Below are 27,601 nucleotides of genomic sequence, written 5' to 3'. Positions count from 1 at the left end.
ACATCTATGAGCTATTGTCCCTGAAATGTGTAAATTTACAAATTTTCACAGTTTTCTGCTACTATTCGACAACTATATCAATATATTATAGAATAAATTGCAAAAGTGTTCAAAAGAAACTTTTTTTTTACAGTCTGAACTTATTCTGAATTGTTTAACTTCTAATTTAAATTGATTGCGTTTGAAATATGTGTTTTTTATCGTTTTAGGTGCACAATTTGTCAATACGATCTATTTCGGCTCCTGGGAGCCTCTAGATTTATAATGAATAATTTGTATTTATGTATGATTATTTTCTTAATGTATTAAATGAAACATTAATTATTCTTTTCCATTTGATGTTATACTTATTTATAAGTCCAGATCCTATCATATGTCAGTAGTTACAAATTAGACGGCAAAATTGAGAAAATTTGAATATGCAGGTTACCCCATTTTGTTGTGGCATATACCAGACACCAACATTATTTGCCGAGCTTGATATTTTTTTTGATTGGGAATATATAGTTATACTTTGCAAGTAGATATGTTGTTTTACAATAATAAACGGGTCTTGGAGTATTTTGGCTCTGAAAGATGACCAAAATCAGCCATTTTGGACATGTAGCTAAATAAGACATATTGAAACAGTTAGATTATACATACACTTAATAGACAGCATTGTTAATTCTATGCATTCTTACACTTAAAGTGATGTATTACTAGGAACAACTATCAAAAAATTATAAATGTTACCATATTTTTTTATTTAAACCAGCGAAATATGCCAAAAAAGGCTTATTTTTGCTGTTTTCGAGCAATTTCATCTGTTAAAACATGGCGCTAAAAAAATAGCCAGATCGGTTCAATATTTTCCCAAAAAAATTTGTGTGGTTATTAACATTACTAAGGTGCACCAATATGCCAAATATGAACTCATTTGGAAAAAGTGACATTCGGACGGTTTTGCATGGTTTTCTGGCAGATTGGCTCTTAATAACAAAACAAATTGGCACCGTTAATGCTGTTGAAGCTCAGTAATATTAAACTTCTGACAATTAAAGCTTACAATTTTATATCCTTGAACTATTTTCAGCTCGTTTACAATATTTAGTATTTGATTTGTTATTTAAAAGAACATTTTTGTTTTTGTTTAATTTGATTAATTGATTTGTGTTTCCTTTTTGTTGCCTAATTTGTCAATAAATATATCTAATATGAACATTAGCAAACTTATTTCATGCAGCAATTCATATTTATTTTCTACGAATTACAGTGCAAACTCATCGAAAAGCTGCTAATGCTATCATTCATAATTAAACCATTGATTGAAAAAAGTACCATTAGCATATTATCGCAAAATATATATCATTTTAACTTACGATAAGAGTTTCGTTGAATAATCTGCCATCCTCCTAGGGATTCTTTTTCAATGAAACATTGCCCGGAAGAATCAATACGACATGTTGATGTTCCTCTAGCAAAGCTCGCCAAACAGCATTGATGATCTAATAAGCATATATTTGCACATGAAACCATCGACTTTGAGTAAACATCAGTGGTGTTTTCGGTCAGTAGAATTCTAGTGCTGCCTTTAATATTAAACGTTTCCGTCCTTAAGATTTCATCATTTGCGTTTACTGCTTTAAACAGACGTGTTGTAATAAAACAGACGACTACACAATAAGGAAAACGGCAAATTTTCATATTCAATCAGGTATATGTTTCAGTGTTGCTATTCTGAAGTTAGACAGACTGGTGTCGACATTGAAATAAGATTTTCTAAAATCAAATTTCTTATAAATATTAAAAAGGTGTTCCTAAAATAGATTTTTCTCATACAGCCCAATTGTAAGATAAGTAGTATTATCGATAATATTTATTTATTAGTCGATAAAATATAAACGATAACAATGCATATACCCACATTAAAACACTGCATTGTGTCATACATAAAAGTTCTGATGTCAATATCAGAACATCTGTTGAGAAGTGAAACCTACTTTTCAGCTAAAGTTTAAGTAGTTTCCATGGGTTGGAAAAAATCTTAAGCGCACTGTTTGCTTTCCTTTGCAAAAATGCTTATGTCAATATAAATTATACGAAAGTTGAAAATATATTTCAACCGAAAGTGGAGTACTTTCCTTTTATGTGTACAAACAAAAAGATTATGTAAACATTTTGATTCTTCATATATTTCAATATTTCAAAAAAGACAAATCTTTATGAATCCATGTAGCAATACATCAATACAGCGGCATTATTCAAAACATCATCATTCAAAAGAATTCAAAAGAATAACACAAAAGGCGTTTAGTGTCAATTGCGAATTGAAACAAGTTTTATACAACTTACACAAAAGATAGTTTTTTTTAAGCCTTATACCAGTATGTCTACCTTTTATACTATTGTTTTATGTGATCTACCGTTTCCTTGAAAATTGTAGTTTATATACTGCAAAATCGACTTTCGTGGTCTTCGATAATGTTAGATTTTACACTCGTTAGGCCATCAGAATCTTCTGGCCTCGGAAAATATCATTTTGCGCCATTCTTTAAATAAGGGTTAAATAAATTCATTTATGTTTCGAATGTTATTCTATGCGATTTGAAGTCCTATCCTATGTTTATTATAGCCTTTTTCTAACTATACAAATTATACGAATCTAGTAGATTTTTTCTCTTCGTCAGAAACTACCATATCATATCCCAATCACTTCCGGTTTGTTTGCAAGTGGACGCACATCTCTGTAAGTTATTGATTAATTTTTTTCTTTCCCTTTTGTTTGGACATATGTTTTAAAATCTCTTCGCCGAAACCTTTTGTTTACAATATGCTAGAATTGTTCCTTTTTAGTTGTAGAGTTTCAATGAAAACATTTTGTGTTTTAATATGAAAACTTGCGTGTAGAAATCTTTTTTTGAACAGCCAAAACAAATTTGCAAAAAGTAAAATAACACAAATACCGATTTTCGTGGAACTTCAAAACGGATAGTCCCTAATCAAATGGCAAAAACCAAAGCCCAAACACACCAAACGAATGAATAACAACTGTCATATTCCCCACTTGGCACAGGCATTTTATATGTAGAAAATGGTGGATTATACCAAACACAGTCAGAACAGCAACAGTGGCGGATCTAGAGGGGGCGTAGAGAGCGTACGCCCCCCTTTGATTGCACTTTTTTTGTTTTTGTTTTTTGTAAAATGATTAATCAGACTAGACTTCGTGAACTTTGCCATTTCCCGTGTATTTGATTTTTATGCGACAATTCTTTACAACTACAAAGGCGTATTTTCCAAAATTGTATGAAAACTAAATTCAACTATCCGTTTTTTTATCTGAATGATTCTGAAATATATAAAGCCTTACAATAAGCACATTTTAAGTATGCATACAAAATGTTTACAGGATGTCATTGTCCTATATTGGATCATAATTCAAAACATTCACTCATTTGAAAGAAGGAATTCAAATGGGCATGACTGAATTAATACGTCTATCCCCACCATAATTCCACCCAAACGATTTTTAGGCTAGGGAGTACATAAGATTTAAATAACGTGAAGATACTTCTATCCTCACCATAAATTCACCCAAACGATTTTTAGGCTAGGGAGTACATAAGATTTAAATAACGTGAAGATACTTAGAACAAATCGGTTAAAGATAATGCATATTTTAAGGTTGTTGTTGTAGTATAAAACACCTTGGGGTGTCAGATTTGGCCAACGAAAGACCTGCCTACGGTCGGTCTTTCGTTTGATCAATCCTGACAACCCTCGGTATATTATACGACATGAACAACCTTAAAATATGCATTATCTTTAACTGATTTGTTCTAGATATCTTCACGTTATTTAAATCTTATGTACTCCCTAGCCTAAAAATCGTTTGGGTGGATTTATGGTGGGGATAGAAGTATCTTCACGTTATTTAAATCTTATGTACTCCCTAGCCTAAAAATCGTTTGGGTGGATTTATGGTGGGGATAAGCGTATTAATTCAGTCATGCCCATTTGAATTCCTTCTTTCAAAGTAGTAAATGTTTTGTCATCTCGAATTATGATCCGATATAGGACAATGACATCCTGTAAACATTTTGTATTCATACTTAAAATGTGCTTATTTTTAGGCTTTATATATTTTAGAATCATTCAGAAAAATAAAAAACGGATAGTTGAATTTAGTTTTCATACAATTTTGAAAAAAACGCCTTTGTAGTTGTTTGCCCACATTTTGTTTGTTTTTTACTATTTTACAGAGAGTGTATACCTTTATAGAAGATTGGAGTGGTTACAGGATTTTAATTTAGTGAATGAAATCCGAAATTCTGAACTTATAAGACACAAAATAGCAACGGTACAATAAAACATTCACAAAATAAATACAAGCACTGTCAAAGCCCGAACAAGGAATCGAAGAAAAGACAAACAACGGTCCACTAAACTCTTCACAGAAACAGTACACTAACAAACAAAATCCCCATAAAAACGTTGTTGATCACATGTGCTTTAGCAGGTTAAACATATCCTGATAACTGACACCAGTCATTTTGCTCATGGATGTATACGATACTCATGACGTGAGGAATACGTTTGATTTGATCAACAAGTTTAGAAAGTACTGAATGAATCTAATAGAGAGCATATCAGATCTTCCTTCAACAAGTTCCATAACGGACAAATTGTTAATATATTATCAGAGACACCGTTGGAAAGATCCTAGGACGCCAAATCAATATACGAATAGTTAAGACTGCTTTTTAACCACTAATCCTTCATTTGGTAACTGAAGCTGAAAACAAAAGACATTGAAAAACGGACAACACGAATTGAATAAGAAAATATTTAATTCTTAAACCGCCCTTAGATACAAAAAATGACAATAAAAAAATAGTAAAATTTAACTATTTTTTAGTAAGCCCGAATTCGATGTTATAAAAATCAACACGTAAGTATCATGCTATAAGAACATGCTTTGAATGTGAAGGAATGTATGCAACCTACTATTAAGATCATCTTTTAATTTGAATATCATGCATAATTGTTTCAAAGAAAGAAAAGATGTTCAATTGAATTCGTTAAAGTTAGAAAGCATTTTTTGTAACAATTTTATATCTATTATATTGAGCTTTTTCGTACAGTATCAAAGTAGGAATATGATCATGATATATGTATAAATTTGTGTGAGAATTATCTGGCTGATTTTTACAATGGACAATTATCTGAACTTTGTCCAGAAATACCATTTCATTATTCTCTCTCTCTCTCTCTCTCTCTCTCTCTCTCTCTCTCTCTCTCTCTCTCTCAAAATGAATGCATATATAGATATAACATGACACAAAATATAGGCAAACAACAATAATCACTTGACGAAAAAGAAAAGTAACCGAACAAAGCATTACATGCACAGCTGATACTTTTACAAAAACAGAAAAAAAGACAGACAGGATTTCGATGGTGAAACATATCTCATGCTTGTGTAGTACTTTGCATTAAATTAACACGCTAAAGGTTATCTCTTCCTTATCTGCGTCAATCACAATAAATATTTTAAAGAGTGGGCGTCAATTTGAAACAATTACAATAACATAGGACGTATCATATCAATTGAAAAAGAAATGAATACAAGTGAATCTATAATTGTTTACATTTTTGTTTACAATAATTGCAGTTGCACGTTCATGATGTTGACCGAGGCTGTCATAGGAAACATAGAGCTCATGCGTAAATAATAAAAGATCTTTTCACATATCATGAATAATGGTTGTTATAACGTTTGACATATCTGATCTGTATATTTAGGTTGTTGTAGTCTTTTTGCTGGCGTATTCTGCATGTAAAAATCAACGCTTTAAAATAAAACTAGGACAGAAAAGTTCAAAATTTGCTTTCCATCAGCTTAGAACATTTTTTATCTTGAAACATTGAACCTAATTATCCGGAATAAATATTGGTACCTAAAAAGTTTATGTACCATTTTTCTCAAATAATATGTTTTTTATCGCATACAACATGTAAAAAATATGAATAAGAAGATGTACCAATGAGACAACTCTCCATCCAAGTCAAAATGTTTAAAAAGTTAATAGTTATAGGTCAAAGTATGGCCATCAACATAGAGCCTTGGCTCAAACCGAACACCAAACTATAAAAGGCCCCAAACTAACTAGTGAAAAACAATTTGAACAGGAAAACCAATGCTCTAATCTATATAAATAACGAGAAACGATAAACACCTATGAATCACAACAACAAACCAAAACCTCTGAACACCAGGCTCCGGACAGGTGCATAAACATGCAGCGGGTTTAAACTATCTTGTTGGAGCCATACCCTCCGACTGACCATGTACAATGATGCTACGGCACAACACAAGAACACACTATACAAAACAATAAACGAAAAACAATTATAGTATAAGAAACAGCAATAAACGACAACCATAAAAGTACAGGCTCCTGACTAAGGACCGTACATATAGAATATGGCGGGATTAAACTTTTAACAGGCGCCAACCTTCACCTTAACATGAGACAGTAGTGTAACAGTACAACATAAAAAAACATACTATAAGTTATCAATTGAAATGGCTTAACTCGATCAAAAAGACATTTAAACAAAAACAAGTAACCATATACTGTACGAATAAGTTTTATCTATGACACAATATAAATACAATACTAAGACTAAAATGAAAAATTGAGCTTGCAAATAAAAATTGAACTAGTCTTAGTCTATAAGGCTTAAACAAAATTATGTTCTCCGCTTTGCAACTGTATTTATACTAGTTACATGTCCTAGTGGTGTTTTTATGATATAAAACATAGTGGTCATACATGTATGTTTAGGAAGCCGTAAATAAACAAATAGATAAACATAATAAATATTAGTACTTACAAAGAGACGTGGCTTGTTATCACGATTAACCGATAAACTTACTGTCTATCGTTATTACAAAGACTATATATTAGACACATGCATCATACATATATACATACTTAAAATAAAGCAATATCTGGGACGAAAGATGTGATACAGGAACATATGTATCTGAAAATGCATTATATAAACGGAATATTTAATGACAAATAACACTTATATAGATATATGTCTCATACATTCGTGTACCCACACACATTTCTTTGATTACCAAGGAAGTCTATACTTTTGTTCGTGGGTAAATTTAGAATGTAAAGTATATATTTGGCGTTAAAAAGGATTTTTATTTATAAACAAATAATTGATCTATAGACTCTCAATACCCCTCGTGAAAATGTTGAAGGTTCATTCATACGAAAATTTTCAAAAAGAATCTGATTATATAAACATTTTGTGTATAGACTAACCATGCGAACTGTGCTGAGCAAAACTTCATAATATCAGTCACAATATTCTCGTATTTGATACAATATATATGTTTTAGACTAAACCTTGACCATATTTTTTTTAGATTTAATTAGACTACATGTAGGAAGCACCCCATAGCTATCAATTTAAAAGAAACTATGGCATTAACATTTTGAAAACAAAATGTGTCAGAGAATATAAGAAACAATAATATGTAAATAATATATAGTGGAACAGATTACTAGAAATTTTTTTCACTTAGTTTATTAAGGATTATTCAAAAATACTAGAGAATGTTTTGCACAATTCTGTATTTTTTCAAATGGTTGTTCCAATAAGACTACACCATGTACACCAAATATACTAACCTATTTGGAGATAAATCCGCATTGTTACGTTAATTGGTAGAATATGTAATATAGCCGTTTAACATTCTTAATAGATTTCGATTTCATTTTGTGGGACTGTTCTTTCAATGACATACAAAATGCTGTACATCTATGTTTCAAGATGCAAGTTGCTCTCTTTCATATAAGTATTTATTGCCAAAGATCATACATACTCGTTGAAGTCAACGTTTTGAATCAGGTAATCTTAAAACATTTTGACTTGATGGTGCATCGAAAAACATATTAAATATCCCCAAAAATGACTAACCTTACTCATAACTAAACAAGGTCATTGATATTTATCATTTAATTAAATGACGTTGCAAAAGAAGATGTATATTGATTAAAGCACAACAATTCAACCAAACAAAATAATCGAAAGAATAATGTGACATGATAACAAGTAGACATAGGAAATAATAAACTTGACAAATGTTGGTGCAAGTGATATGGATTTACAACAAAATAATTGTGTTTCCTTCTTTTCAATGAAGGTTCGGAATTTCACGTCACTAAAGCCAATATATTTCTGAAGTTCATTTGTCTAAGTATCAGTGCGAACTGAAAGGTGCAACGGCAGAGCTTACGGAAGGGAAATTCTAATTATACGTGTCGAATATGAAAACACAAAGAAACCGAGGCAACCAGAGAATACTAATTAAGTAGAAAAATGCGTAATGCGAATGAACACCACTAATAACAACCCTATAAAGTTAAATGAACAAGATCAGAGCATGTTGATACTTACCTAGAAGGAATAGTAACAACAAAGGGTGGCTGTGACAAAACAGGTTCAAGAATGTCAAAGAGAAATTTAGTAGGTTATGGAAAATATGGAGATCATCAGTGTTGTCATTCAAAACAAATGTCAAGTTATTTAACAATTTGGTTATATCGGTACTACTGTATGGATGAGAAACCTGGAAAACAACAGAACAATACAAAAAGAAATTAAACACCTTTTAAAATAGATGTCTATGACAAATACTGCAAATAAAATGGCCCAACACCATATCAAATGAAGACCTTCGTATCAGAGCTGGAACACAGAAATTAAGTGATGATATTATGGAACGGCGTAGGCGATGAATACCAACAGTATATGTGCAGTTGTATTGCCATGGAAACCAGACGGAAAATGGGAGATTGGACGTCCCAAAACCACATAGAGACAAACTGTCGAGACAGAAAGAACGACATTTGGATGGAACTGCTAGTCTACAGCAAGGAAAACAGCTAAAGACCGTTTAAAATGGACATAAAGGAACCCGGGCTTTAAATGCCGACCGGCATGAAGAAGATAGATGAGATGAGGTGAGAAAATGTAGTACAGTCAAATATATAAATTCCAACATGCTGGTATAAATGATACAGAACACATGAGACATACTTTATTTAGTTTATGCTTATCCTGGTCATTTATACAGTGAAACATTTTATTTATCAATTAATAGCCGCTTGTATGGACTATAAACACGTTGGCAAACTTTCTCTCAGGAGTCAGTAGCTGACTTGAAACTTGGGGAACTTTTGTTTCTATCCTACATACATGTGAGGCATCAAATATGTTATTCTAACAGTCTTGTAGTGCAGTTAAGTATTTTGTTCATTAAATAAGTTTTCAATACAATAAACAGGATAAATGAACAATATTATGTGAAGAATTATAGGGATCATACTTCTTAAAACAAAATATTCTGTTTGAAGTAAAAATTAAATATGTATTGTATGTAATCAGGTATATAGAAATGTCTGCTGTTTGAATGAAATAAAAGGGGGGTTGGGTATGGTAAGTATAGATATGTTTATAAAAAGTATACACATAAAACTTTTATATCGTTTAATGCAGGAGCCATTGGAAAGCTGGAATGCGATCGGTAAGTATTGGCTTCGGAAATTTAATGAAAAATATAATGATGCCTTTTTTGTATGTAAATGTTTAAGTTTAAATGGTTTAGATATGAACCAATTACCACAGGTTTATCAGAAAATTATAAATACGTGGTCAGGATTCATTCAAAATATTGATACAGCTTCAAATAAAAGTGATATTTTAAATACGAGGATATTTGGAAACTCTTCTATTCTGTTCAAAAATAAATCATTGTTATACTCTTCTTTTTTTAAAAAGCGATATCACAACTATCCAGGACATTTGGAAATCAGAAACTACAGATTTTATTAGCTGTAATGAAATTTATAGGAAGCTGATTGATCGGAGAAATTGTACTTCCGAATTTTCATAAATTAAACAGGCAATTCCTTAAAAATTTCGTGCAAATTTGGAAATCTTGCGGAAACAAGAGTTTGCATTATGAAAGGAAATTTAAGATATCAAATGACCTTGAGATCATTAACTTAAACAACCAAACAATCAAACCATCAAAGTTAAAACTCAAATATATTCGTTCGGTTTTAAATAAAGATGTATCTCCAAAATGTAAAATTAAGTGAGAGGAAATATTTGGAAACAATATACTTTGGGAAAATATGTGGTCGGGATTAAAACAGTTGACAATTGAAAATAATGTAAAAGAATTTCAATGGAGATCCATGCACAATAATTTATATACTGAAGAAAGATTAAAACAAATGAAGATATCAAATGGAAAATGCCACATTTGTCAAAATGACAACAATATAGAAACCCTGCAACACTTATTTTTCAGTTGTTGTACATCACAGTTAATTTTTAAAAATCTCCAAGAAATACTTATCAAATCAAACATAAGAATAAATAATCCTCTTGTTGAACAAGATATTTTGTTAGGTAAAAACACGGGAATACTAAAATATGTTAATTTTCTATACATAATTATCATATATTCTAAATGGACTCTATGTAAAATTCTGAATTCAATAAAATTTAACAAAACGCCTAAAGCACCTCAAGATATTTATAATATCTGGAAATTATATATTATAACTTGAAAAATAATCTAAAATTTGTTCTTCTATTGAAAGGCATAAACATCATCGATAAGACAAAATTGGAGTCGGTGATAACGAAAATTTAGACAGTATAAGCTTGAATCAAAGTACATTTTTTATGGTTTATTGTATAAGACTATGGATTTTATCAATTTATTCAAATATAAAAAAAAATGATAAAAAAAGTGTTAGCCTATCATATTTATTGTAGTAAATGCACATCTTTTGTGTGGGTATCTTATTATTTACTTACTATTTTAAAATTAAGGTATAGAACTGTTAGATGCTTCTAACATTATATAGATATATTTTTGACACTAATTTAAATCCAAGGTAAAAAGTGGACTACATTTGTATTGCCTTCTATTACCCCTGGATAGATGGTTCATTTTGTAAACAGGGACCCTTAGCCTGTTCCTGGACGACTAAGGTAACTGTATACAGGAAATATTTAGGAATAAAACGTTTATATGTTAAAAAAAAAAATAGGTATTGCTGAAACACATTTTTTTTTTTTTTTTTGGTTAGTGGCGTCCTTCGATGCAAAATTTGAAAAAAACCTTGTGCAATTTGCAATGTTGTATAAAAAAATATCCAACATCAACATATAGCGCTAGCTAGCATTTTAAGTTCAAGTATGGAATCTCGTAAAGTTGTTGGGGAATATTTTAATTATATGATATAGACTCTTTCACTTTCAATTTCCAATAAGATTTGATAGTTTGACCCTTCTTTCCTGAATTTGAATAAGAATAGAAATTTTCGCAATGATTTGAAAAATTTTAAAACGGTCGTCAGTTACTAAAAAAGTTACGTATATAATAACTCCCTTTATTAACCAAATTGGTATTGATTCTTGAATGAAATGTTGGTAAATACGACAAACTTGCTTTGTTTGGAGCAGTTTATTTGGAATTAACAACTTTTTTGTAACTTTTTTAATTAGTTTTCCTAGGTTGTATCTCTTTTCATAGTTTATTTTGCCTACTTGAAATAGTATTGCTTTCCATATATCATGTATATGGTTTCTCTTCTCTTTCTTTTATTTTGAACTTGTCCATTTAGTGCTCAGCATGGTCAGTACTCACCAGTAACTTTACAAACGGGCTACCCTTCGAGAGTAGTCGAATCTATCAAAGTGAAAAGGTAGATTTTTCATCATCATATTTCGTTGAGCGCTGGCAACTCCTCTTACTTGTTATAGTTTTATAAAAATGCTTACTCAATTGATTTAAGTTCGTCTATTAATTGCTCACTTCATTAATATATTGATGTATAATGCATTATCAAATTCATATTAGTTAAAGAGAGGCAAAAGATACCAAAAAGCTTTTGAAACTCATCCATAGAAAACAAACTGACAATGTCATGGCAAAGACGAAAGACGACGAAAAGGCAAACAACAGAACACAAAATACAAATCTAAAGACTGTGCAACAAGAACCACACTCAAAACGGGTTAATCTCAGGTGCTCTGGAACGGTAAGCAGCACCTGCGTCACATATGTCACACGTCTTGTTGCTCATGTAAGTACAACCCGGTGATATATGTATGTAAATTATGTACTAATACCCCCATTTAGCAACCGATTCACATGTTTATTATATTTTTCTTCACCTCGTCTTATACAAAACAATCATCATATATTCACAACCATCTTGTTGTTTGTCAGAAGGTATTTGACGTCACAAAACTTTCAGAATAGCTTTTTGTCACCCATGTCTGAAATTCAGGGTGATGTATCTTTACTCATGATACTTCCAACATAAAAATATGATATCGTATGGTATTGCGAAATCTAGAGAAAGCCTACGAGGTCGAAACAAGTAGGACAATAAAAAGTCTACTTTAATAGAGGAACGGAAATACTAAAATGATTTTTTCGTAATTATATAAAATTCCAACGCCATGGTAGAAAATGAAAAACGACGAAATGACAAACAACATTCTATAAAACAGAACTTGGGACACTTAAAACTTTGCGACACAAACTTCACCAAAAATTCCCAAAGAGTAAGCATATCCTGCTTCACATGTGATATCTGTCGAAAAGCAATGATCTCAAAAAGAACATAATAAAAGAGCGCTTTAAGTTATGGCCAACATCATGAAAATTTCTAAGTATTGTTACCAATACTGTCTAATACCATAAGTTGATGAACCAGGTTTATGTCAAAGAATATCTCGTCCTTTTTGCGGAAAATACCAAGACCTTGTTGATAAATATTCCGTATCAACTTCACAAATAATACCTGATGGTCTTGAAGTATAGATTCTAGGTACTAACGTTGTCAATCATCTTAATTACGTGTTATAGTGTTCTTTTATTTGTCTTTGTAAATTATTTATCTTTATTGTTTAGTCCATTTTTGGTAATATCCTTTTAGCGTGGCTCGGTACTTATACAGCCCGTCATTGTGTTATTGTGCTTATGTATTTTTTTGTACTCTTGTCTTTCATTTTTGCTTATGTGCTTTGTCTATATGCCATTTTGTTTTGTTTTTTTTGTTCACATATTTGTTTGTTTTTATAGTGATTATGATTATAACACAATGCTGTACCCCTATTTTTGACATTTTAACTTAATATGTCTGCTTTTTTGTTCACACACTGTTGTCAATATAATGGAACTTGATGCGACTATCAGGTTTAATCTACCATTTTCTACATAAGGAAATGCCTGTATCAAGTCAGGAATATGACAGTTGTTTCCATTCGTTTGATGTGTTTGAGCTTTTGATTGTTCCATTTGATAAGGAATTTAACGTTTTGAATATTTCTTGGAGTTTGGTATTTTTGTTATTTTACTTTTAAAAGAAAAATAAAAACTTGTCTTGACACTCTTGCGTTTAATTTCAGAAACATTTATATAAAATTTATATAGCAATATATCCATACAGTCATAGTAATTGCATCTAGTATTTTGAAGAAACCAAATTAGTTATCAAAGGTACCAGGCTTATAATTTAATACGCCAGACGCTCGTTTCGTCTACATAAGACTCATCAGTGACGCTCAGATCAAAATAGTTAGAAAGCCAAACAAGTATAAAGTTGAAGATCATTGTGAATCCTTTTTATTTCGAATAACTCATACTTTTACAAACTGTAAATTTATAAAAATGACCATATAATTGATATTCATGTCAACACCGAAGTGCTGACTACTGGGCTGTTGAAACCCTCGGGGACGAAATGTCCACCAGCAGTGGCATCGACTCAGTGGTGTAAATAGTTATCAAAGGTACCAGGCTTATAATTTAAACTACTTCATTAACAGATTCGAACAAGACAATAATCTTGGTGTTGATTATTGAATATTGATATTGAACTTCTACACAAATTTTCTTTGAGTATTGTACAACATTGCGTTTTCTGGTAATCTCCGTGACGTTCTTATATGTAATGAACTTTGCAATGACGAAACTGATATAATGGTTTTGAATGGCATGGTTCTTTTTCCAATCTACAATGTTTTTCAAGTGAATCCATCAATTATATCATGACAGGGCTTTGTACTGCCAACTTTACAGTAATGTATTCTTTTTTATCATTGACATTGGCCTTAAGTTGTTGACATCGTCCTCCTTTAATAGTTGTTAACATCGTTGTCCTTTGATCTCTAGTGTCATTGCAATCATAACTCATTTCCTTTTTTTTTATTTATGTCCGAAAGATACGAGGTATGAGAGACGTAATGTTGAAGAATAACATATTCAACAAGAAAAAAATATTCCTCAAAAGCATTGAACCATCCGTTCAACAGAACAACAGTTTTATATGCAAACAAATGTTTGAGATTACATGCAGAATAAATTTTTAACAAATCATTATGTTTAAATGTATCGTGATACGCATTATCGGTTTTAAAAAAAAGTATAGAAAAAATAATCAAAGTAGTTAGATATGCATGTATTCCTCCTTAGCGTCATTTGGACCTTGACAAAAAGTGTGCGTTGGAATGGGTAATGCATTCTACATAAATTTTTAGCAGTTTATAACTTCTTTCTAGAACCAGAACGTTATCATAAAACCAGGTTTCATTTACCATTTTCTGCATAAGGAAATGCTTGTACCAAGTCAGGAACATGACAGTTGTTTTCCATTCGTTTGATGTGTTTAAGCGTTTGATTTTGCCATTTGTTAAGGGACTTTTCGTATTGAATTTTCCTTGGAGTTCGGTATTTTTGTTATTTTACTTTTTAAAGTACAGTTAAAACTCATGCATTTTCCAAGATAACATAGATCAATGTATAACATAGAATAAAAGGAAAAATACATTCATTTAATACTCTAGAGATTCAAATTTTAATATGTGGATTCATAAGAACTCAAAAGAACTTCTAGAAAATTTAAAATCTCGGTCATTCTTTGAAATAAATTCTATTAAAACCTTCGATATTTTCACCCTTTACATCACCACATCACACGAAAAGTTAAGAAATATTCTACAATGCTTTTCTCAAAATAAATTGTAACATATTTCTACAAATTTATTGTTTTGAATATTATTTGGACTATTTTGTTATCATTTGGGCCAAAAATAAAGCATGCTACACCGACGAACAAGTATTAAGTGTGCTGTAGTTTCTCATTAACAACATATTTGTTGGAATTTGGAGGTACAATTTCCCAGCAGCTTGTCGGCTTTCCTACAGGAACCAACTGTTTACCTCTCATGGCTGACCTTTTCTTATTTTAATATGAGTCGGTGTTCTTTCAGACACTTATATAAAACAAGAAGATGAAAGAAGCTAGGCCATTCAATTTTGCCTACAGAAATATGGATGATGTTCTTTCATTAACAATTCTAATGTTTCTGATTGGGTCCCATTTATATATCCTCCTGAACTAGAGATTAACGAAACTCTGGATACAGTTTCCTCCGCTTAATATCTACCTGGAATTTGACAACATATGTCATCTCAGGACCGATATTTATGACATCCGAGATGATTTCAATTTTGAATTGTAAGTACATTTTTCAACTTAAACGATATTCAACAGCTTGTAGCTGCTACTCAAACTTTGTAAAACGTCATCTGTGTCTGAGAAAATATTGTACCTAGACATTTGTCAGAGAACGTCTCGTCTTTTTTCACAAACAATTCATCGGAAAGTACCAAGACCTAATAAAAAGATATTCAGTGTATACTTAACAAATAATACAAGATGGTTTTGAGTTATAGATTATAGGGCTGAAGTTGAGAACCTTTTTATTTAGTTAACAGTTTTCCCTTATTGTCTTTGTGCTATTATGATTCTTTTGGTCATATGACTTTTATTTGACAGGGTATTTATGCATCCCGCTATCGTGTTTTTGACTTTCGACGTTCCTGTTGAAGGTTGGTCTTCAGGTGTGATTCGGACGAAAGAGGTTTTAACAGTGTTTTTACCATTTTGTTTACCCTTATAATAATATTTACCTATGTGCTTTATCGATTGCAATTCGAGTAATGCCTGTACCAAGTCAGTAGTATGACAGTTGATTGATAGCGTTTGATTTTGTCAGTTTTTATAAACTTCCCCATTTCAAATTTACCTTAGATTTCGGTATTTTTATTACACATTTTTGTTTGAATATTTAAGTAGTTAATTACTTCATTGGGTTGTATAATTTTTAAATTATTTATTATAGAAAAGTTACATGCATACAAATATATTATACTTTCAAATATATCTTCTTTATGTTGGTTTTCTTCAGTGATATTTACCTTACAACGCACAAACAAACAGTTGTCGCCAAGATCACAAAAACCCATTTACACAAATTTCATAAATACACAGATTACGATACAGTAAGAATAAAATGCATATTACGAAAACCAAAACTTGACCTTAACACCCCTACCAAGGCCGAGAGTCATAATTTCTACATGTTAAATAAGTAATAAACGATAAAAATAAATACAATTGTTTCAACACATGAATGTAACATATCCGTCTACCATGAGAAAGATTCCTCATTTGATTGAAGTATCAGTACACCATGGACATTTTGATAGAAAAAAACAGTTCTGACTGAGCAATACAAGATCTTACTACATGTAAATAGACAATTTGGAAATTATATACATAAAGTCGATAGAATCTATAGTTTTTTTTTATTTTTTGTGAAAATCAAGCATTTCACAAAATAGTTTTACAAATTAGCTGGAATTAGGACAATTTGTGTCTGAACGATATTGACAGTTAGATTACTCGCATATCTAACATTACAACCGCTATCATTCAAAACCCTAAATCTATTAATGACTAGTATAAAAAGAAGATGTGGTATGATTGCCAATTAGACAACTCACCACAAGATGTTTTACATTATGTCACCTTACCAAAAATGTCAGTGTCACCATATGATAAATAAACTCATCAAAGATACCAGGATAAAATTTGTGTACACCAAACGCGCGCAGACTCGTTAGTGACGCTTGAAGAGAAAAAAAGTTAAAAAGGCAAAATAAAGTGCGATTTTGAAGAACATTGAAGACCCAAAATTAAAACAATTGAGCCGACGTTTTAAAAGTAACCTGTTTTTTTACACTAAATAATCAAGCGTTATTAGAATAATGCCAAAGACGCATTTTGAAAAGCAAATACAAAGACAAATGGTCATCTTTTACATTTTGTCATTTCGGGGCGTTTTATAACATACGAAACGATATGGTTATGGTCCTTTTTGACTGCCATTGGGTTACATATATTTGCTTATATCTACATATTTTATTATGTCTGCAATTGTTACTATGAACGTTAACTCTTCAAATCATCCTTACCTCGCGGCTACATAGTTACACTTTACAAACGTAGTATTTAAGGTGGTACCTATCACTACAGGGAGATAACTCTGTAAAAATCAGCTAGACGTTTTAATCACGTTATATTGTTAAGGAAATATTAGGCTTCTCAATGATCAAAATTAGTGTTTGTCAAACTGCTATATAACTAATGAATTTTTTCTGATAAAGTGGTTGGTTGAAATTTTGAAATTTTGATATTTTTGTCAAAGGGTCAAAGTAAACATTTTGTCAAAATTTTATGAAAATTAAACGAGCCAAATTAATATTAGTCAAGGTGTTGGGTACCACCTTAAATACATAAATATGATAAAGGTGGAAGCTGTATGTATATATCATACCGTATATTTTGATTTATCCTGCAATCAGCCAACTATTGTTCAAATAACAGGTACACTAATAAATGTTTGTTTTATTTGTACTTGTACACATAAAGTCTCCTGTTATCCCGAATCTATGTTGATCAAGCGATAACGTGAATATATCGTTTTGCGTAACAGGTCATTTTTGGGGATCCTCTTTGTGCTCCGCGTTTTAACTATGTCGATTTCTATGAAAAATCAGTGACAACTATTGTGATTGGAACAACTATAACTTTAAGTGTCGGGTGTAAATTACAGAATAAAACCAACATATGTACATTGTCGGAAATATAAAGTGTATTTGTACTCGCTACAAAACAGAAGAGAGGTCGTTGGGCCCCGCTTTTCGTCCTGTTTTTAATCTGATAAAAATAACTTTTGTATTTTGCCGATAATTTACATATATTGTATATTTGATGTTCAACTTATGATTTTTCTTGGAAGTGTTCATAAACAGTGATATATAATTCACTTCCATGATTAAGTTCGAACATTAGTCATGGCTATTGAAATTTGCAAAATTAAAAGTTAATTATATAAGTTTTCAAACAAATTATACACTTTAAAGAAGGAGTTCAAACCACAGTCAAGGCAAACCTAAAATGTACGTTTTTAAACTATTCCAGTTGGGAATTAAAATCAGTAAAGTAGTGGTAGATTAAAGACGTGTTGAGTTAAGAAAAAAGAAACCATTATAAATAATGAAACAGACTCAATAACAGTTGTTCGAATGTTCTTAACGAAATTTGGTCAATAGGAATTGAATTTATTTGTTGTAAATACGCTTTATGCAATAAGCTCGCGCATTAAAAGACGTGAATTTAAACAATTATTAAACCAGTTGTACGACATTTTGTTTTCGTTGTTTAACAAAGCTTAGACGGATAACAAAAAAACCACATCAAATCGTACCCAAAAATTATTTGTTGCTGCTTATATGTTTTATAATTACAGATTTTATAGGCAGTCATTACCAAGATCGCCATGGCATAGTTGAATCATTTTTCGATACATTTTGACCGTTCTATAAAGGAGCTGTGATCCAACATATAGAAACAATAAATGTTTATGGCGGTATGTATCTGATGAGGGTGCAGGAAGACCAGGTACCACATCTTCAGTGCTGGTTGCCCTTACTGAATCAAGAAACAATATAATTATAGTGTCATTGAATAGTCTATGTTTTGGTCTGTCAAAGTCTGATTGTTGTTTTGATGTTGTTATGCAATTAAAACCTTCACAAATTCGTTAGTTCTTTTATTGTCTTGTTTTTATTTCTGAGACACATATTGATTGAATTGAGACATAAAAACTAATTGTACGTCATGGTCATAGGTATTACTTTATTCGATTTAACCAGGGGTTTTGTATATCAATATTAACGTTTAGTGTCAGTTTTTGTATATTCCAAATTTAAACAATAAAACATGATAATATATGTCCGCTTAATAAGATATCACATGCCGCAAATTCTTATGTACAGTAACTAATTGAGAATAAATACTGGCATTAATCTAGTTTAACGGTGCATGAATTCACATATATATGAAAGTGGAATGTGACAAAGGCAATCACCCCATCGAAAATCATAGTCTTTCCACATCACCATGCATAACTGATCCATCGGTGCATCAGGTTCTCCAGGTTGAATGTCACTAAATGACATTGATTGGTTGGGTTGACCTACCCATTCCATGTCTTTATCATTGTGGTAATTATAACCATTGATCCAGTATCCCGTTACTGAAAAAAATAAGATATGAATGACCGTTTATAGATAGACATGTAACAGTACCGTTTGTTTTAACTACTATTGACGGCCAGTCTATGTATAAAAAGTCTGGACAATTGCACAAAAAAATATCGGAAGGAGAAATTTCATAGAATATGTTAACGAAGTTGACACATACAGTTATTCATATAAGGTCAAGTAAAGTAAAAGAAGAACTTAGAGAATGTGTAGTAATTAGCTATTGTGCTCATTTCCATATGCTTGTCCCATCAGCAACCTCGTTACTGGGGTTACTGGGGTCTTTTGTTGTTGTCATTTTCAATGTATTTGCAATTTCGGAATTTAGTTGTTGGTAGTATATGATTAAAAGTCTTTGCTACATTTAGTCCCTTCTCTTTATGTGAACTTGGAGTCAATTGAAAGTTTAACATATGTTAGCAAACTTTCCAATTTAAAGACCAACAGTTGACAATAGATTCTTTGTTTGTGTCATTTGCTTACACATGTTATCTTTGATTCATGTCTGTTTTGCGTTAATTGAAAAGTCTTTTATAATTAATAAAATGCCGGGAGTTGAAGCAGATTTCAATAGGCTTGTGATCTCTACTGAAACTGATTGTCTTATTCCTTTTAGAAAAGAACAATGTATTTGTGAAGGTTATCCCTTAAGTTTACGGTTGGAATTTAAATCTCAGTATATGTCCATTATTTTCTACTTTAATATTGAACAGATCCAACTTGAGATAAGAACATGTATATGCGCAAGTATATCAAACGTCGTCATATGCTCAAATACGTTTAAGATAACTGGAAACGTTATCTATGTAAATATTATTAACTTTTAAGTCAGGAATTTCCTTACAACAAATCGGCGTGACCACATTTATTTCATAGATACACAGATTTGGTCTGGAAGTTCGGTTGTAACTGTAGCTAGAAATTTTGATTTTTTTCCAAAAGGTTATCAATTCCACACCTTACTAAGATCTTTAAATAGTGTTTGTATCATGAATACTTGTACAAAACACTCATCAAAAATACTCAGGCTAGTATTTTGTAACACCAGACGCGCGTTTCGTCTACATAAGACTCAGTGGCGGTCTAACCAACCGTTGATTTTGTTTTTATTTTTATTGCTATTTTATTTTATTCTATTGTTTTCCCGTTTGAATGGTTTTACACTAGTAATTTTTGGGGCCCTTTATAGCTTGCTGTTCGGTGTGAGCCAAGGCTCCGTGTTGAAGACCGTACTTTGACCTATAATGGTTTACTTTTATAAATTTTGACTTGGATGGAGAGTTGTCTCATTGGCACTCATACCACCCCTTCTTATATCTATGAACATATTAAAGATGTATGATCCTACACCTTTTTGATACTTATAGTTTGGTATTTCATAATTAGATATGCGTATATCAAACTGTTTATAACGTCTTTATAATTGTTTATTGGATGTGTACTGATTAATATTCTAGTCTTGTAAATCATAGTTTATATATTAGTAATAGTTGGCTCTGAACAAGCTTTCAGCAACTGCGAGTACTCGTATATCGGTACAATGTTTTTAAGGGGCCGGGTTGTTGCTGTTTATATCCGAGGGAGGGGAATTCGTGCTAATCTGATGAGTCAAATCATTTCAAACTGCTCTTTGATGTCTTTTCTTAAAGTGTGCTGTTACACCACTATCAAAGGTTATGGGAATGTGTGGCGTCCACACACATTTTCAAAACCGTCATATACTTTGTGTGGGTGTCCAAAGTCAAGAGCCTGAATTACAATTGCTGTTTGTCATATCTATTTATTGTTCATTTTTTGAAGCATAGATAAACCTGTTTTTTTTAATGTTTAACATTTGGCATGCCACGTTATTTATAGCTTGCTATACTGCATTGATTCGATCATTGCTGAAAGTTGTGCATGGACTTATTATTATCAACTGTCTCGTCATTTCGTCCCTAGTCGATAGTTGTATGATTGGCAATCTAACCACATCTCCTTTTTGTATACTACAAAAAGGTCAGTGGTAAGCATTATTATATGTTGATGCTTTTTGATCGTTAACATTTTAGCCTTTGAACTCCTGATAATTTGACATACGGTAAAAACAATTTGCTTATGGATCGATATCCTAACTATGTTGACCTCTAACATTTTTTTAATTAATTTAGTGCTGGTGTCTCATTGACATAAACTGCATATACCTTGTTTTACTCATGTTTTTGGTAAAACTCCTAAAAAATACCAGTCTTATTATTTTATACGCCAGACGCGCGTTTTGTCTACAAAAATTAAAGGCCAAATACAGTACAAAATTAAAAAGCATTGAAGACCCTATATTCATATGACAGGAATTCACCTCCGGTATTTCTGGTTCTCACTTCATTTTTAATGAACTCATTCTCCTCTGATGTTTCCAGTTTCGCCAGATTACCTCCCAAGACTTCACAATTTTCCTAAAAGCATTTAAGAACAAAGCTTTAATAAATTGCATTTCACTGCAAGGAGACAAATGATATGTTATGAACTTGACTTAGAAATAGACTGACGGCATATCCACAAAGGCTCCTCGAACTCACGTAATTGATGCCTCAGGTCTTCCTGCATACATAAACAAATTAAGATGTTGCTGTATCTGCACGTTACATGTAAATGTCAATTTCTGTACAAAGTGGGTGACATCCTGAAGTATGCTACAGATATTTCTAGCATTCACCAGACAACTTGAATATATATGTTGAAAAAAGGGCGCTTTGATGTTGGAGTCGTGAGAAATACAGTATATAAGTTTACTTTGAACAGAAACATGAAACTTATATATTGAATATTCAGTTTTGGAGTATGCTTATCTCAAAGTAATAGACAAATATTTAATAAAACCTATTAAATTCTTAAACGAAGTATATTTAACTCTGTATGGATTAGAAGGAGGCAATAGTATTATCAAGATGTTAAAGGCTTAAAATTCCATTAGGAAGAAACGAATCACGTTAGAAACAAAAATTGAGGAAATCGCGTAACACCAAGAAGATCGATTCAGGTTGTGTCGTAAGGGTAATCGGCTCTTGCTATGCACGCATAACCCGCCATCCGACACCATTTTTTAAATGTCACATTCGAAAATACATGTAGGACACAATGAGTAAATGTAGAAATATAACGACTATTCTGGTGTCTAGGAGGGGCCTGATGGGGGGGGGGGGGGGGGGGGGGGTCTCATCACGGATCACGAAAATATAAAAAAAAATAAATATGTAGAAAAACGGATCACGATAGCGAAAATGCGCCGATCACGAAGAACGAAAATAACCCATCAGGCCCCTCATCTAGTACAGCAAAAAAAAATCTCGCTATAGAGTTGATACATGTACGCATCGTATCGGACAACTAAGTATATTAGTGATAGTGACCGTATAAATCAATTTGTGTCGATTTCAGTTGTTCTTCCTCATAAATATTGAAGCTGCTTTTATGCCAGGAGTATACCCATGTAAATGAAGTGTGTACAATTTGAACATGTCAGGGAGTAACTTTTTAATTGAGATATGATAACGCCATAGGATACACCACGGGTTATGTTACTGCTAAGAAATTATTAAAAGTTAAGAAATTTAAAGTTGAAATCTTCACGTTTGTCATAAATTCTAGTTTGCCCTTCTGTGTCATATAAAACACTTATACCTTTGGCTAGGAGACAGATCTTTCAAGTAATTTACAACATGAAGCAAAGTATAATATGTACTTATTTATTATCACAGATGGGAACACTTTAACTGGCATGCCTTTATATTTAATAGTAAGCTTAAGGAGTTTAGAAATAAATAAAATATATTTTGCATAATAATTTTACGTGTTGTTTTTTGCATACGAGTAGATAATTGTGTTATTCACCATGTTACTTGAATTTTCAAACAGTTAAACAAATGCGTTAAAAAATGTTAATTTTGGAGGAAAATTTACGAATTAAACAGAACCTTCAGGCGGCAAAATGTTTGCCTTGGATTTTTGGAAAGTGACATAATAACACTATCATACTAATAGTGTGTTTTAACGCATATTTGTGCTGAATGATAAGTTGAAGTTACAACATTGCAGAGATGTTCAAAAATGATTATTCATTTTTATGTCTAAAATATATTCAGTCAATAATGTATTGTCAATAACAAGTCCATATTTCAGCTAAGAAAATTTTGAATTTACCTTCGCTGTCGTCCATTCTAAGTGGACCTCGGAAATAGAATACCAGGAATTTTCAAAGCAAATGCATCCTGTACATGACATTGGAACTAAAAAAATACATTATATACATGTTTAAAATGGATCGTAAAATGATATGTAATTTTATTTTTAAAACATTGTTTTGCTGGTTTCGGTTGAACGTTGATAACCCCACCCCACCCCCTGAATGGCAATGCTAATACTTTACACACACATATCATACATAAAAGTTAACAAAGATTTTAAAAAAATCACATACGATAAACAAAAGTCATTGTATGTTGTGACCAGCATGTGCAGCTACCATCTCTTTTGTATAAATCGATTGAAACGTTCTTTCGAAATTGTGTTATTCTTTGCAATTCTTGTTACAACGCTTGGCGTATTTATTCCAATGATTAAGGTGACGGCTTCTGATGGCGGACTCGTTGATTAACTTTGTTCCAAATATATTTTTTTGGTTTCAAATTCAGCGACTTTGACGGCACCGGCAATACATTAATATTGTTCTGATTAAGAAAATGTGTTGTAACAGTTTTGGCGAATTCTTAATCATTTTTGTTATGAGAAAACTCAAAGAGGAGTTCATTCTTAAGAGTAAACCAGGATAATCAATTCAAGATAATTATTCTAGACTCGACCCGGCTCAGATTTCATAGTGGAAAAACGGTTAGTGATAAAATATTATCATAGGCTAACGTAGAAAAAAGGATATCGCTACCAGAAGACAACAGCAATATTACCCAGTAAACATTTTAACTTACGATAGCAGTTTCGTTGAATATATATCCATCCGTGTAGGGTTTCGGTTTTAACGCAACATCGCTCAGAAGTATCAATACGACATGTTGATGTTCCCGTGGAATAGCTCGCCAAACAGCATTGTGGATCTGATAGGCAGATATATGCACATGAAATCATGGTCTTAGAGTACACATCGGTGGTATTTTCGGTCTGAAGAATACTAGTGCTACCCTTTGTTTTAAACGTTTCCGATATTACATCTTCATCATTTGCGTTTACTACGTTGAACATACGTGTTGTAATAAAATACAAAACTGCACAATAAGGAAAACAGCAAATTTTCATATCAATTTAAGTATATGTTTCAGTATTGCTAAAATGAAGTTCCACAGACTATTATAGACTTTGAAATAAGATTTCCAAAACAAAATATCTCTTTAAATAGATTTTCCTAAAAATATTTGTTTCCTAAATCAACTGCATTGTCAGATTCATTTACCAGTCGAACGATGATATTCATAAACCCACGTAAAAAAAAACTGCATTTTGTCATACATAACAGCTTTGATGTCAATATCAGAAAATCTATACGGAAGTGCAACCTACTTTTCAGCTAAATTGAAGTAGTTTCCTTGTGTTTGGAAAGGACTTAAGCTCACTGTTTGCTTCTATTTCCATATTTGAAGAAAAAAAAATAGCTCATGGAATACAATGATTGTAATCCGTATACCAACAACTGGAAACTCGTTACGAAAATGCTTATGTCAATATAAACTATATGGAAGCTGAAAATACATTTCAACCGAAAGTGAAGTTCTTTCCTTTTAGTTGTGCAAAAAAAGATAATGTAAACTGTTTGGTTTTTCATGCAGTTTTATATTTAAAAAAAAACAAGTATTTTATGATTTCACGTTGCAATACAGCGGCATAATTGAAAATATTTTCATTCAACAGAATTCAAAAGAATATAACAAAATGCGTTGTAAAATTAATAAAACTAATATTCAATGTCAATTTTGAACTTAAGCAAGAATTTTAAAAATAACACAAAAAATAGCTTTATACCCATATTTCTACCTTTTTTTATAATTTATCTTGGATAAGTTACGATTATGTTATGTCATCTACCGTGTCATTAAAAATGTTGATAACTATACTGCAAAATCGACTTGTGTGGTCTTCGATAGTCTTAGACTCTACACTCGTTCCGTTTAAACATATACTTAAGACAATGAAACTATTCTGTCCTCGGGAAATGTCATTTTTCCTGATTCTTTAGATATGAGATTTAATAAATTCATTAAAGTTTCGGATGTTATCTTATACGGTTTGAAGTTCAGTAAATGACCATGTGCTGGATTTGTTTGGTTAGCCAATCGTATGTTTATTAATGCCTTTTTCAAACCATATTAGTTATTCGAATCTAATTGATTTTGTTTGTCTTCGTCAGAAACTACATAAGCATCGCCCAATCACTCATGTTTGGTCGCAAGTAGACGCATATGTCTTTAATTTTTTATTTTATACTTTTTCTTTTGACAAATATTTAACAGTCTCTGAGTCGAAACGTTTTTTTTTTTTTTTTCATTATGCTATTAAGTGTCCATTTTAAGGCGAGGGTTTGAATTAAAGCATGTTGTGTTTTAATCTTTTTTGAACAGCCGAAATCCAAAAAAACAAATTTGCAAGACATCCTCAGTTACTTCGACCGTACCTGAAAGATGTAGTAAATGTAAGATGAAAATTTCGGATTTCTTATTATCTGTCTTAAGTTAAGTGACTACTTGACTTTGTTATCCTGTCAAATTACTTTATGTTAAGTTGTAAACGTCAACGGAAAAAGCCGTATTTATGAAAACAATAAATAAAATTAAATTTCATGTCATAAAATGTTAAGCTTTAATTTGTTCTTTTAGATTCACTGCATACATAAAAGGAGTTAGTTCACCAACTAGACAAAATATACAAGGCTGCGCTTTTGGGTATCATACTTATGTGTAAGTGAATAAAAAAACAACCGACAGAAAAACCTGTTCTTTGGTTGCATCATTTAAAAGCAAACGGGTGTAACAAATGGAAATGTACTAGCGCTGTTCTGAAACTTCTGAAGAAAAGTATTGGTGCTGTTCGATCTAAACCGAGGATTATTGCAACTTATCGACATTCACTGTGTTATCTTCTTCTGTTGTTCTACACCATGACATTAATTTATAATTCGTCTTCTGTTTTTTGTTAATTGTAATTGTATTGTCATTATATTTGGGTTTTAATCAAGATCGAGTCAATTTTAATTTTTCACATTGAATTAGATATATCCAAATTTTAATTTGTAATACCAAACTTACATTTAACTAATAATATTTCGAGCAACAGTTTATTTTAAAAATTAATCTAGGTATCCTTATTTTATTGTAATCGTTTGTTCTCCTTATCCGAACAGTCGGTTGGGGTTAATTTATGGTGAGTGGTTTACTCATGTCCACTTCAATTCCTTTTTTCAAATGAGTGTAGCTTTGTCATCTCGAATTATTTTCTTAGATAGAACAATGGTATCTTGTACAAATTATTTATGCATTCTTAAAATGTGCATATTGTTATGCCTTGTATATTTTAGAAACTTTAAAAAAAAACAGATAGTTGAATTTAATTTTTATACAATTTTGAAGATAAGCTTTTGTGTTTGTTCGCTCACATTTTGTTTGAATTTTGCCATTTTTCAGAGTGTATATACCTTTATAGAAGATGAGATTGGTACCAGGACTTTTTTTTAAATACCAAGGGGACAATTAAATTTATATGTGAAAGAAAAACAACCACTGCCTTAGTCAAACAAGAGAAACGAAGAAAATAAAGTCTACAAAACTCTATAGACAAAACAATAAATTAAGAATCAAAAACCCACAAAAATGGTGGTTTTTACAAGTGCTTCGGAAGGTTAGACAGATCCTGGTGCGCTATTGTTCATGGACTTATACGATAACTAAGACGTGAGGTGTACGTCTAGAAAAAGTCTACGAGTTTAGAAAATGTTGAATAAATTGAACTGATATCATCAAAGATCTTCCTACAATAATTCTATAAAAGACAAATTCTTTAGATAGT

At 31.5% G+C, this 27,601-nt stretch overlaps 1 long non-coding RNA gene across 1 annotated transcript in view; it reads right to left on the bottom strand.

Moving 5' to 3' along the window:
- Window positions 1-19,281: 19,281 nt before the first annotated feature.
- The window catches only part of LOC127704752 (uncharacterized), a 53,866-nt gene continuing 45,546 nt past the window's right edge, over window positions 19,282-27,601 (bottom strand). The window contains exons 2-4 of the long non-coding RNA XR_007983482.1: window positions 23,738-23,823; window positions 21,897-21,993; window positions 19,282-19,551 (exon numbers count right to left, since the gene is read on the bottom strand). This is a non-coding gene — a long non-coding RNA (uncharacterized LOC127704752). The remainder of the gene's footprint in view (window positions 19,552-21,896; window positions 21,994-23,737; window positions 23,824-27,601) is intronic.

The sequence above is a fragment of the Mytilus californianus genome, unplaced genomic scaffold (genome assembly GCF_021869535.1).
Source record: "Mytilus californianus isolate M0D057914Y unplaced genomic scaffold, xbMytCali1.0.p SCAF_6, whole genome shotgun sequence".
In the NCBI taxonomy this organism is placed as follows: domain Eukaryota; kingdom Metazoa; phylum Mollusca; class Bivalvia; order Mytilida; family Mytilidae; genus Mytilus; species Mytilus californianus.
The sequence above is the reverse complement of the archived record's forward strand: the minus strand, read 5'-3'. Positions and strand labels throughout refer to the sequence as shown.